At 43.6% G+C, this 13882-nt stretch overlaps 1 protein-coding gene across 2 annotated transcripts in view; it reads left to right on the top strand.

The window, feature by feature from the left end:
• Positions 1-13882, top strand: part of RCSD1 (RCSD domain containing 1) — a 72958-nt gene that overhangs the window by 27413 nt on the left and 31663 nt on the right. The gene's annotated exons all lie outside the window — the stretch shown is intronic.

Here is a 13882-nt window from a genome sequence, read left to right as displayed (position 1 = left end):
ACACAGATTGTCTTTTAGGATCATCCCAGTTGTTCTGTGAGTGGGCTGTTACTGATCTATTTTGTTGATTAGGAGGTTAAGGCTCAGGATGGTTAAGGAGTCTAGTAGCTGCTGATGGGCAGGAGCGGTACCTGAACTCTTTTCATTCTATCTGGAGTTTTGTTTTCTAAGCCCCCTTAGAATTCAATGAGAAGGTAATAATACTTTTGATACTATTTATTATTAAGAACAATGGTATAATGATGTACAAATAGTAAAAACGAATTTATATGTTAAACCAGAAATTACTTCCTTGGATTATCCAGGAAAATAGGTAGAATACGATAAAAACATACTTCCCATAAATCAGAAGTAGCAAACTGGTAGCCTTCTGGGCCAAATGCTGCAGGCAAACATTTTCCACCCCCACTGAGGTTTTCTTTTCTTTTTTATGTGAACTGATGTTAAAAACAAAATACATGGTACTTAAAAATCTGGATTTTAATCTCTTGATAAACCAGATCATTTAGTGATGCCGGACTTTGAATTATCCTTTGAAAAACAGCTCCATGTGACCCATGCAGGCAGTGGGCTCCACCTGAAGAGCATCTGGGAAGGCAGGGGTTTTCTCCCAAACCCCTACCCCTTCCTTTACATTTCCTGCCTGGTCTCTGAAGGCTCTAGGGTTTGCAAGGCCCATCCCAAATGATGTGGGAGGTTGTGGAAACAGGTTGCAAAGTACACTCAGGACCTTAATGGGTCTTACACCCTTTTCCATCTACTCCGAAAGAGGTCATTACTCCCAGCTCTCAGGCTGCATTCTCGCAGTGGCAGCCCCTGCTCAGAATTTACATCATTGACATCTAGAGTAGAAGTAGCTTTCAAAGAAGGGAGGATGTCTGTGTTATACTAAAAGTCAGAGTGGCCAAGTTGTGAACCCAACTCCCGTATACCAGCATGTGCCTCTGGAAAAGTAACTTTATGCTTCCTTGTAAAATAGGGCTAATAATATTTACTTCTCAAGACTGTTGAGAATTCAGTGAGCTATGTCTGTGATACACTCTGTACATAGTAAGCACTCAATTAATATTGATTACTGATCCCTTTTTCCTTTCCAAAAGTAATGAATATGTAAGCCCCCAGGGGACATTGCTTATCGCCAGGGAGTTAATGAGTCCATGCTGAGCCATCCTAGACTTTTATAGAAAATCAGAGTATCTGCTAAGATGGAAGGGGACATTTTGGCTTCAGATTGATCATTTCCTTGAGCAGAGAGCAGTTTGTAATAGCAAAAAGAGAACATTTAAAAATGTTTGGGGAGCTATTACAAATGGGGCAAATTGATCTAGATTTTAGTAAACCTAAAAACAGCTTTAGGATCATGTTTTTAAACTAGTGGCACAATATATTTGTGGAATTAGGAACTTCACTTTGTCCTTCTCCCCTCTGGGCATATGTGTCCTGTCCCTCAACGCCCAAGCCCTTGTTTTGATATTTTGACAAGACTGACAACTTGCTACAAAGTTTTTTCCAAGTATTTGTTCACACCAGACTTCCCCCAAAGATTTGGTGAGTAAGCTTGAAACTCTCATTTCAAAATTTAAGAAAAATTTTAATTTGATGGTTTTCATACTATGTCTTGGCAACTTGCTTTCTTTTCCTCGAAAACATAATCATGGACAGCCCTATGAATTAGTTCTAATTTACTCTTTCAAATACACACACACCATTTTACATGACTGATATCATAGCAAGCATGCTGAGTTTTTACAGGCAGTGTTTTTCTTTTGGTTTGCCTCCTCCAAATCAGCTCTCCTCCCCGTCACCTCAGCTTCCAGAAACCTCATATATACCTTTCTGTAGGATATTTCATATTCTTTAACTATATATATTGTCGTTGTTTCTGTTTAGTTGCTAAGTCAGGTCCAGCTCTTTGCAACCCCATGGACTATAGCCCACCAGGCTCCTCTGTCCATGGGATTTCCCAGGTAAAAATCCTGGAGTGGGTTGCCATTTCCTTCTTTAAGGGATCTTCCCAACCCAGGGATCGAACCTGCATCTCCTGCATTGGCAGGCAAATGCCTTACCTCTGAGCCACCAGGGAAGCCTGCACATAAATTATTACATATACATTATACACACATATGATGAGTAGGTGTATGTACACATAGACACAGATGGGGATAGATTGTTTAGTTGTTGCTTTATAAAACCAGGATCATATTATACACATTTCTCTGCATCTTACTGTTCTCACTTTACAGTTTTTCATGGAAGTTTGGAATGCTCTAATTCATCCTTTTTAATGGTTTCATAATAGCTTGTTAATGTGAATGGACCACAAAACATTTCCCCTTTTATGGGTATTTAATTTGTTTCCAGAGTTTTGCTTCTATAAACAGCGCTGCAGTCAACCTCCATGTCTTTATATACTGGGCCTTATATGTCTGTGGAGCATGGGGCTGAGTCAAAAGGTTTGTGTAACCTAAATGTTGCCAGATAACTTTCCTAAAAGGCTGTACAGCTCAGTTTCCTCCAGCAATCTGCTATGGTTCCTTTTCCCATTTCCCAAAGAGCAATGGCTGTTTTTTCCTCTCTCCCCTCTCTTTGCCTATCTGATATGCATAAAGAGAAATCTTAGTGCTATTAATAATTTAATTTGCATTTGTCTGAAAACTTGTAAGTTTGAGCATCATTTTATGTTTATTGGCTTTTTAAATCTGCTTTTCTATGAATTGCTTATTTGTGCTGTGCTGTGCTTAGTCACTCAGTCGTATCCAACTTTTTGGGACCCCATGGACTGTAGCCCACCAGGTTCCTCTGTCCATGGAATTCTCTAACCAGGAATACTGGAGTGGGTTGCCATGCCCTCCTCCAGGGGATCTTCCCAATGCAGGGATCCAACCCAGGTCTCCCACATTGCAGGCGGATTCTTTACCATCTGAGCCACCAGGGAAGCCCAAAAATACTGGAGTGGGTAGCCTATACCTTCTCCAGGGTTTCCCGACCCAGGAATCGAACCAGGGTCTCCTGCATTGCAGACAGATTCTTCACCAGCTGAGATGCCAGGGAATTCCTTGCTTATTTATATTCTTTCTTATATATTGTTTCAATCATTTTGTGAGAGGATTTTGTATAACAGATATTATCTCCTTTTCATCTGTGTTACAAATAACTTTTGGGGTCTGTTGTTTTCTTTTTACTTCATTTATAGTATTTTTGCCATTACAAAAGTTTTTCTTCTGTTTATAGTGTGTGTGTGCACACGCATGCTCAGTCGTGTCCAACTCTTTTGTGATCCTGTGAACCTGCCAGGATCTGTCCATGAATCCTCCCAACCCAGGGATCGAACCCCAGTCTCTTGCATCTCCTGCATTGGCAGGAAAATTCTTTACCCCTGAGCATTTGTTTTTAGTAGAGAGACATATATATATATATATATATATATATATATATACATATATGTGTGTGTATGTATGTATGTATATATATATATATATATATATATCAGCCTCCGGGATTTCTTCTTAGTTAAAAAGGGAAATGTTTCATTTTAACACTCTTTACCCTATACTTTGCTGTTACACCTTATGTTTCAGTTAACGAATCTCAGTTTGCCTTCAAAATGACAATGAACCCCAGAGGCAGGCATGGGAAATTAACAAAGCATGCTGGAAATTGTTATCACAGGCTCCTCTTAGACCACGTGTGCATTCTCTGCCCAGATTCTATAGCTGATACCAGCCTGGAATTTTTCTGTCCTCAGCTCTTAGCCTCTGTCTTCTCCTCCCTTCCCCACCAGTGCCCTCCCCCATTTGCTCCTTAAATAGAAGTTTTTCCATCCATTTCCCCAGCACTCTTCTATATTTTGTCCTTCTTTCTGGTGGGATACATGTTCCTGAACTCTCCATATCCCTGCCGCAGGACCTCCTAGGATCACAGAGCTCTTTCCTGCCATCTGAGCTGGGTCCCCCACCCTCCCTTGAATGTCCAACCCTCTCTCCAAAAGGTTGTCTTCATCACTGCCTGACTGACCCTTTGCAGTTCTGGTTTGCATGCGAAGAACTCAGGACAAATGTTTTCCTTTAAACTCCTTGCTGGATTTACCCTTTCAGGATAAATTTCAAATACCTTGGCTTCAAATATAATAATAGACTGCATTTAGTGAGGACTATTATGTGCTAGACTATGCTGAATACTATATACCTCACTTGATTCTTACCCAAGCCTATGATGCAAATACTGCTATCCTCACTTTACAGATGAGGCCCCTGAAATTTGCAGAGGTTGGTTACCTCCCCAAGGACCAGAGTGAGGATATGAACAAACATTCTGTTTCTGGAGCACTGTCTGTAAGCACCTTCTGATCCAGTCCCCCCGCCCCCATTCTTACTCCACCACTTCTCCTTCCTGGGTCTTCTGACACGTCCACATTTACAGCATGTGCTGCTCCCTGGGTCATCAATCTTGCCTATATGCATGCAGCTTCTGTGCCATTGTCTGCTTAACTTGCTTTCGTGTTTCATCCACTTTTGCTTCATGTTTCCCCAGCTGGACTGTCAGCTTCAACAAAACAGGGACCATGACTTAATTTCTCTGTAACTGTCCCCTCCTCCAAAGTTGTTGGCTGATTACTTTTCATTTTTCAGGAACTTCCTTCAGTTCAGTTCAGTCACTCAGTTGTATCCGACTCTTTGTGACCCCATGGACTGCAGAACGTCAGGCCTCCCTGTCCATCACGAACTCCCAGAGTTTACTCAAACTCATGTCCATTGAGTCGGTGATGCCATCCAACCATCTCATCTTCTGCTGTCCTCTTCTCCTCCTGCCCTCAATCTTTCCCAGCATCAGGGTCTTTTCCAATGAGTCAGCTCTTCGCATCAGGTGGCCAAAGTATTGGAGCTTCAGCTTCAGCATCAGTCCTTCCAATGAATGTTCAGGACTGATTTCCTTTAGGATGGACTGGTTGGATCTCCTTGCAGTCCAAGGGACTCTCAAGAGTCTTCTCCAACACCACAGTTCAAAAGCATCAATTCTTTGGCCCTCAACTTTCTTTATAGTCCAACTCTCACATCCATACATGACTACTGGAAAAACCATAGCTTTGACTAGATGGACATTTGTTGGCAGAGTAATGTCTGCTTTTTAATATGCTGTGTAGGTTGGTCATAGCTTTTCGTCCAAGAAGCAAGCATCTTGGAATTATCTTGAAATTATCACGGCTGCAGTCATCATCTGCAGTGATTTTGGAGCCCCAAAAAATAAAGTCTCTCACTGTTTCCATTATTTCCCCATCTATTTGCCATGAAGTGATGGGACCTGATGCCATGATCTTAGTTTTCTGAATGTTGAGTTTTAAGCCAATTTTTTCACTCTCCTCTTCCACTTTCATCATGAGGCTCTTTAGTTCTTCTTCGCTTTCTGCCATAAGAGTGGTGTCATCTGCATATCTGAGGTTATTGGTGTTTCTCCCTGCAATCTTGATTCCAGCTTGTGCTTCATCCAGCCTGGCATTTCACATGATGTACTCTGCTGCTGCCGCTGCTGCTAAGTCGCTTCAGTCATGTCCGACTCTGTGCGACCGCATAGACGGCAGCCCACCAGGCTCCCCCGTCCCTGGGATTCTCCAGGCAAGAACGCTGAAGTGGGTTGCCATTTCTTTCTCCAATGCATGAAAGTGAAAAGTGAAAGTGAAGTCGCTCTGTTGTGCCCGACTCTTAGCGACCCCATGGACTGCCGCCTTCCAGGCTCCTCCATCCATGGGATTTTCCAGGCAAGAGTACTGGAGTGGGGTGCCATTGCCTTCTCCAGATGTACTCTGCATATAGATTAAATAAGCAAAGTGACAATATACAGCCTTGATGTACTCCTTTTCCAATTTGGAACCAGTCTATTATTCCATGTCCAGTTCTGAACTTCCTTCAGCCTTCACTAAATTGTTTAACTAAGACTCTGTAGGAATATTGAGTCTTCCTAAATCTCACTTGACTTTAAAATACCTACAACTATGGACCCACCAAAATCTCTGCTTAACTTAAGGTGTTGACTACCAAACAAGTTCTAATGTGAGATAGTTCTTGGCCTCATTAGGTGAAATCAGTGGAAAGTATTAAATAGGAATGATCGATCAATAAATATTGGCTGATAAGATACTTCCCATGCATGTTTCACTTCATCATGATAATGACCTATGTAGTAGATCTCATTTCCATTTTATAGAGGAGGAAATGAAGTCCAGAGGAGATGAATCTCGAACTATGAGTCCTCTCAAATTGCATCACAACAGCCTGTGCTTGGACAGCAAGATAATAGCAGACAAGCCAGAGCGGCCAATCAGGTCTGTCAGCCGCATGCTGATCCTGGGGTGGAAAGGAGCACCATCCGTGTTCTCTGCTTTCTGCAATCCCAGATTTTCTCGTGTGATGTGGCCTGGGAGCCGCTAAGAGTGGAGCCCCCTCTCCTGGAAGAGCCATGGCAGCTGAAAGGTAGCTCAGAGGTGTAATTTATAGGTGTGCTGGAGTGGTGGGATAAAGTACTGTTGGACTGTCCATAAGAAAACCAAACCATCTTGTGAGTTATCTGCTCAAATCTCTACATGAGAAGCACTTTGGCCATTGTCCAAAAAGAAATTTTTCATGCATATGGTGGCAGGCAGTACAATTGCTGATAAGAAGGGAGCAGGAGGAAGTTGGTTTACTTGTATCTTAGGCCTCGTACTCATGTCTCTTGAGCTGGGGGCCCGTATATTTCTGTGTTCCATACTAGGAGGATTTTTCTAGGGTCTCCTGTGAGGAACTTCTGCTCAGAGCCTGGGAGCCCCTGCCAGAAAAACAGTCCCTCCCCTCCCCCTCAGGGCCCCAGAGAGTCGCTCACCTTAGGGGATCCGTGTCTACTCCGAATGTGTTCCTGCTGGCCTGTTCTATTCTTAGAGCCCCTAGTTCTTGCTTCAGAACTGTGAGGCTCTGAAGCTGACTAAGGAGCTGAGCCCTTGGTGTGTGGATAGCAAAAAAGCAATAGGCCAAAGGGTGTGAATGAAAGAAAACAATCCCTGTACTCATTCCTTCTCTGTATGACTTCCAGAGGAAACCAAAATGAGGGTTATGGTTTTCCCAGCTGGGCCTCAGTGAACCTGGAGAAAAACCTGAACTCTGCTAATATAATTTCCCCTTTACAGTTTATGCTGCTTTTGGCCCTTATCCTTTGATCGTGCTTGGTATTGTTCTTTGTTACTAATTTCTCACCCACCTTCCTCTTGTTTTATTTACTATTTTGGCTGCCTGGGTCTTTGTTATAGTTGCCCTGTGGCATGTGGGATTGATCTTAGTTCCTTAACCAGGGATCGAACCCATGTTCCCTGCATTGCAAGGGGGGTTCTTAACCACTGGACCACCAGGAAAGTCCCCACTTTGCTCTTTAATGGCTTTTAAATGCCCCCGAGGCCGTTTGAGCCCTGTCATCTCCCTGTCCTAAAACTCTTCTCTTTAAGAGAATTACCAACCCTAGTTTGCTAATGTGGAATGAAGGGATTATATCGGATTACCATTTGGTTCCTGGTTTGAGAGTAGGAAGTGTTCCATTCTTAGAATCTTCTTTGGAAAAGACAAGAGAAGGAGGGATGGGGTTCTTTATAGAGCTGTGTGTCAAAATGGTGGGGGGAAGGGGTGTAATAGCACTGTGTATCACTTGGGATTCCTGATCTTCCTTTCAGAGTTTGCTCTGATTCTGCCTAAACTTAGTTGGGTATCCACCTCCATTCATCCACATGAGGAAGATAACCTAAGTGTTCCCAATTTCCTCTTAGTGATGTTAAAGTTAAAAAAAATAGTTAGCCAGCTGCAAAGGGCCTTGGAAAGCATGCTGGGCAAGCTCTTCATCCTAAGGATGAAGAGACAGAAGGGCAGAGAGGGGTGGAGAGTTCACACAGCTCTCCGGACTGCTGGGTCAGCAGCCTCCCCTGCCCCTAGGATGCTCCTCTCTTGAAATGACTCATCTGGATCTTCTCTTCTGACTTTGCAGGACAAAACATGTCTGCCCAGACATATTTCTTCCTTCCTTCCTGCATCCTTTGAATCCAAGCATGTTCCTTGGAGAGCTTCTCCAGCCGTTCATGCACCCACCCTAGCCCCTGAGGGTCCCTGATTAGGCTTGGACCTACAAGGGCAGGCACAACCCTCAAACTCTGGCCATGAGGCTGAGTCCTGCCTCCTCTTGGTGCAGGGGCCTGGGTGAAAGGCCCCTCTCCTCACCTGCAGAAGCCAGAAGTAGGCTTCCCTTTGATGACTGGTCTTATTTCTCCTTATCCAACTCCACATACCGGAAACATCCAACTAAAATCCCACACATGAACGGCCCTGCAAGTTAGGCTACTTATGGCTGGAGCCTAGAATCTCACTTCAATGAGCCAGCCTGCCCTTTAGTATGGTTCAGAAAATTTCTATTTGTAAATTCCTCTGACATTAAGATGCAATGCCAGTCCACCAGGTCTGCAGACTTGTTCTACAGAATGGGAATGAAAATGACTTAGCAACAGATCCCTACTGCCCCCTTGCAGTTACTCAGGGCCAACAGGCAGCAGCCTGCTGACCCTACAAGGTGTGCAAGGGGGCCCACGTCCCAACTAATACCTACTGAGTGGGTGGCAATCAGTGTCTTAGGTGTAACAACAAGAGCCAAGATGGGAGGGAAAGCTCCCATGTACCAGGCACTGTGCTGGGGCTTTATGCACATTTATGATTTCATTTGGGCTTTATAACAATCATTTGAGATAAGTGCTGTTATAAGCCTTATTTTATGAGTGGGGAAACTGAGGCTCAGTGAAGCTAAGTCTTGCCTAAGATCACACACAGAGTAAGAGGCAGGATTTAGATTTGGACCCACACTGCATGTGTGCTCAATCATGGCAAACTCTTTGAGACCCCACGGACTGTAGCCCACCAGACTCCTCTGTCCATGGAATTTTTCAAGTAAGAATACTGGAGTGGGTTGCCATTTCCTCCTCCAGAGGATCTTTCCAAACTATCAAACACTATCTCTTGGTATTGTCATGACTCTGTAGGGGGTGTTATTAGCCACATTCTACAGGTGAGACTCTGAGTAGTTAAGTCAGTTACCTGCAACCCAACAACCCACAAATTAAATTCATACCTGAACTTGTCAAGTGCCAGATTCTGTGCCCTCATTACCATTCTTGCTTCCAGAGTGCTGGTGGCTGCCCTGGGACAGGAATGGCTGGATGTGGCGTGTTCCTTGCAGCTGCAAGAGGCTGCCAGCCTCCCGTGGCCTTGGTGCCTTCTTGCCAATGCTTTGAGGTCCGTGGGGCTGGCACCCTGGAACTAAGCCGACTCCCCTACCCCCAGGGCAAATGAAAGAAGACCTCATGCAGGGGGGAGTGTGCCTCAACCTTTTTTCTTTTATTTTTTGAGCATGTGTTTTTTATTTCAAAAGCTGTTTATCACATTTATGAGATAAAATTTACACACAATAAAATTCACCTATTTTAAAAGGACAATTTGATGAGTATTGACAGATACAGATCACAATCAAAATATAGATTGTTTCTTTCACTTCAAAATTCCCTTGTACCCTTTATAGTCAACCGCCTGCCCCTATCTTTGGTCTCAGGTGATCAATGAGTTGCTTTCTGTCATTATAGCTTTGCCTTTTGAAGAGTGTTATGTATATGGAGTCATCCTGGATAACCAACCAGTACCTACTGTATAGCACAGGGAACTTTGCTCAATGTTATGTGGCAGCCTTGCTGGGAGGGGAGTTTGGATGAGAATGGATGCATATATCTGCATGGCTAGGTCCCTTCACTGTCCACCTGAAACTATCACAACATTGTTTGTTAATCGTATATGTTGTAGTTGTTGTTTAGTTACTCAGTTGTGACCGACTCTTTGCCACTCCATGGACTATAGCCCGCCAGGCTCCTCTGTCCATTTCCCAATAGAAAATAAATAGTTAAAAATAAATAAAGCAGTATGTATCTGTCCATCCCAAACTCTCTAACTATCTCTTCCCCCAACAACCATAAGTTCATTCTCTAAGTCTGTGAGTCAGTTTCTGTTCTGTAAATAAGTTCATTTGTATCATGTCTTTTTAGATTCCCCATGTAAGGGATATCACATGATGTTTCTGCTTCTCTGTCTGACTTCTTTCAGTATGCTAATTTCTAGGTCCAACCATGTTGCTGCAAATAACATTATTTCATTCTTTTTGATGACTCAGTTAAATTCCATTGTGTGTGTGTGTACATATATATATATATATATATATATGTACACACACACTACATCTTTATTAGTTCCTCTTTTGATGGACATTTAGGTTGCTTCCAGTCTTGGCTTTTTGAAACAGTGCTGCAGTGAATATTAGGCTGTATGTATCCTTTTGAACCATGTTTTCCTTTGGTTATATACCCAGGAGTGGGATTGCAGGGTCATATGGTAGCTCTATTTTTAGTTTTTCAAAGAATTTCTGTACTGTTCTCCATAGTGGTTGTACCGATTGACATTACCACCAACAGGTAAGGAGGTTCCCTTCTCTCTACACCTTCTCCAGCATTTATTGTTTATGGATGTTTTGATGAGAGCCATTTTGACTGGTGTGAGGTGATGTCTCATTATAGTTTTGATTTGCATTTCTCTAATTTCCAGGCAAGAGTACTGGAGTGGGATGCAATTGCCTTCTCCGAATAATTAGTGAACATCTTTTCATGTTCAGCACAATAAGCTTTCAATAAGTTATCCGCTTTATTATTGTTAAGAAAATACAATACAAAAGACTACTATTACTAATTCAAACTTCTTTAGAAATGGCTTTCTAAGAGAGCCATTTGATTAGTGGCAGCAGGTGTAAACAGAATAACTCGGGATGGAGAGGATGCTGGACAGAGCGGGCCTGGGCAGCCTAGCAGGTCTGGACTCCTGGTGGGACTCTTGACCCTTGACCCTCAGTCAGTGACTGGAGGGGACACTCCCAAATGTGAATCAGTCCCAGGCCCAAAGGGAGCAGGCAGAGGGAAGAGCAGGTGGAAGAGAGGGATCAGGCCATCTGCAAGCTGAATGTCAACACCCCACCCGGGCCTTTCCCGGTCAGCTGTTTTGCCCTATAAAACCCAATAGACTTTTCAAGTAGAGCAACTTAACTCGGCCTGGTGGTTTTCTTTTCTTCTCTCTGCTTCAAGACCCTTTTGGCCTCATCCCAATGAGTCAGTTTCTAAGGCAGGTAGAACCTTTCTTGTGCTTTGCATGGGGCCTCTTTAATATACCAAAGATTATGGATTCCTGCCTGGACCATCCCTGGGCAGCAAGGTTGGGGAGGACAGCCTTCGTGTCTGAGGACAGCTACAGAAATGTGAAATTTCACAGCTACAGCTATGTGAAATCCACATCAGAGCAGAGATGTGGATTTCTCAGCCAGGGCAGGTACCATTCTACACTAATAGGAGACCCATGCCTTCCCTGCCTCAGTGGCTCCTTGATGAAATGTGTCTGAAAGAAGACAGATATACCCAGGGATGGGATGAAATTATAATGCATTCCTTAGCTCCAAGTAGAAACTGGAGGCTCAGGTTTTTAAGTACTGGATTCATCAGGGAAGGTCTGATTCTTTGCCCTCTAGTTATGCTATTCCAGTGACCTTGGCTCAGTTCAGTGAACCTTAATGAAAATATTCAAGCCTGGTATGCCCAGAGCCAACCCTGGCTGACACATTGTTTCCATTTTTACCCTGAAGCCCTGTTCTATGTTTATCAAGCCCTCACAGTGTCAGCCCATTGGTGTTGGTTTACTGATGCATCATTCATTCATTCATTCATTTGACATTATTTATTGAGCACTGAATATGGTAATGTTCTAGGGGGTGGGGACATGAATAACACAGGGTTTCTGTGCTTAAGGCAGAAAGAAACAAGCTTGCAAAACCGTGGGTATTTGATAAGCCTTTTGATGTACTGTGTGGATCACAATAAACTGGAAAATTCTTAAAGAAATGGGAATACCAGACCACCTCACCTGCCTCCTGAGAAATCTGTATGCAGGTCGAAGCAACAGTTATAACAGCATGGAACAACAGACTGGTTCCAGATAGGAAAAGAGTACGTCAAGGCTGTATATTGTCACCCTGCTTATTTAACTTATATGCAGAGTACACCTCGTGAAATGCCAGGATGGATGAAGCATAAGCTGGAATCAAGATTGCTGGGAGAAATACCAATAACCTCAGATATGCAAATGACACTACACTTATGGCAGAAAGTGAAGAAGAACTAAAGAGCCTCTTGATGAAAGTGAAAGAGGAGAGTGAAAAAGCTGGCTTAAAAATCAACATTCAAAAACTAAGATCATGGCATCAGGTCCCATCACTTCATGGCAAATAGATGGAAAAAGAGTGGAAACAGTGAGAGACTTTAATTTGGGGGGCTCCAAAATCACTGCAGATGATTACTGCAGCCATGGAATTAAAAGATGCTTGCTCCTTGGAAGAAAAGTTATGACCAAACTAGACAGCACATTAAAAAGCAGAGACATTCTACTTTGCTGACAAAGGTCCGTTTTGTCAAAGCTATGGTTTTTCCAGTAGTCATGTATGGATATGAGAGTTGGACTATAAAGAAAGCTGAGCACCGAAGAATTGATGCTTTTGAACTGTGGTATTGGAGAAGACTCTTGAGAGTCCCTTGGACTGCAAGGAGATCCAGCCAGTCCATTCTAAAGGAAATCAGTCCTGAACATTCATTGGAAGGACTGATGCTGAAGCTGAAACTTCAATAGTTTGGCCACCTGATGCAAAGAATTGACTCACTGGAAAAGACCCTGATGCTGGGAAAAATTGAAGGCAAGAGGAGAAGCAGACGACAGAGGATGAAATGGTTGGATGGCATCACCAACTCGATGAACATGAGTTGGACTAAGCTCCAGGAGTTGGTGATGGACAGGGAAGCCTGGCATGCTGCATGCAGTCCATGGGGTCGCACAGAGTCGGACACGACTGAACGACTGAACTGAACTGAGTTCTAGACATTGGCCTTCTTTTATTTCCTCAAACACATCCTGCTCTTCTCATTTCCAGGCCTTTGGGTAAACTCTCCTTGGAATGCCCTTGGCTATACCCCTCCTTTCCTTATTACACACACACACTGCTTGGATCACTTCTTATCTTTTAGACCTCTGTTTAAACATCACATCTTTGGGTCAGATCCCCTTATCACTTGCTTTTCTAGTCCTTTCCCTCTGCAGTGTTTGCTGCTAAGTCGCTTCAGTCGTGTCCGACTCTGTGCAACCCCACAGACGGCAGCCCACCAGGCTCCCCCGTCCCTGGGATTCTCCAGGCAAGAACACTGGAGTGGGTTGCCATTTCCTTCTCTAATGCATGAAAGTAAAAAGTGAAAGTGAAGTCGCTCAGTCGTGTCTGACTCTTCACCATCCCATGGACTGCAGCCTACCAGGCTCCTCCATCTATGGGATTTTCCAGGCAAGAGTACACCCTAAGAAACAATAAACTGGAGTAAAAATAATGATGGTTGCTGAATGGTTGCCCTCATTAGACTGCAATTTCCATTATGAAAAGACCTGCATCATCTTTTTCATTGGTATATCCTGGCACAGGTCCTGGAGTACAGGAAAAATGAATGAATAAATGAATCCAAGATGTGGTCAAACAAAAAGAAGCCTAGAACCCAGCACTACACCCTGCCCAGTGTGACCCAACCCACAGAGCATCCCAAGAGACATCCTGCTAAGAGTCCAGCTCCAGACTGCAAGGGAGAAGGGGCGGGAAGGAAGAGGAGCCGCTGTAATAGGAGAGGCTACAGCTAACTGGGAGGCAGGCCCTTGTCCTTGAGCAACTTGTTCTAATCTTAGAAGGAATGCTTGGGCTTTCTGTTGGGACATGAAGGACA

The sequence above is a fragment of the Bubalus bubalis genome, chromosome 6, assembly GCF_019923935.1.
Source record: "Bubalus bubalis isolate 160015118507 breed Murrah chromosome 6, NDDB_SH_1, whole genome shotgun sequence".
In the NCBI taxonomy this organism is placed as follows: Eukaryota; Metazoa; Chordata; class Mammalia; order Artiodactyla; family Bovidae; genus Bubalus; species Bubalus bubalis.
The sequence above is the reverse complement of the archived record's forward strand: the minus strand, read 5'-3'. Positions and strand labels throughout refer to the sequence as shown.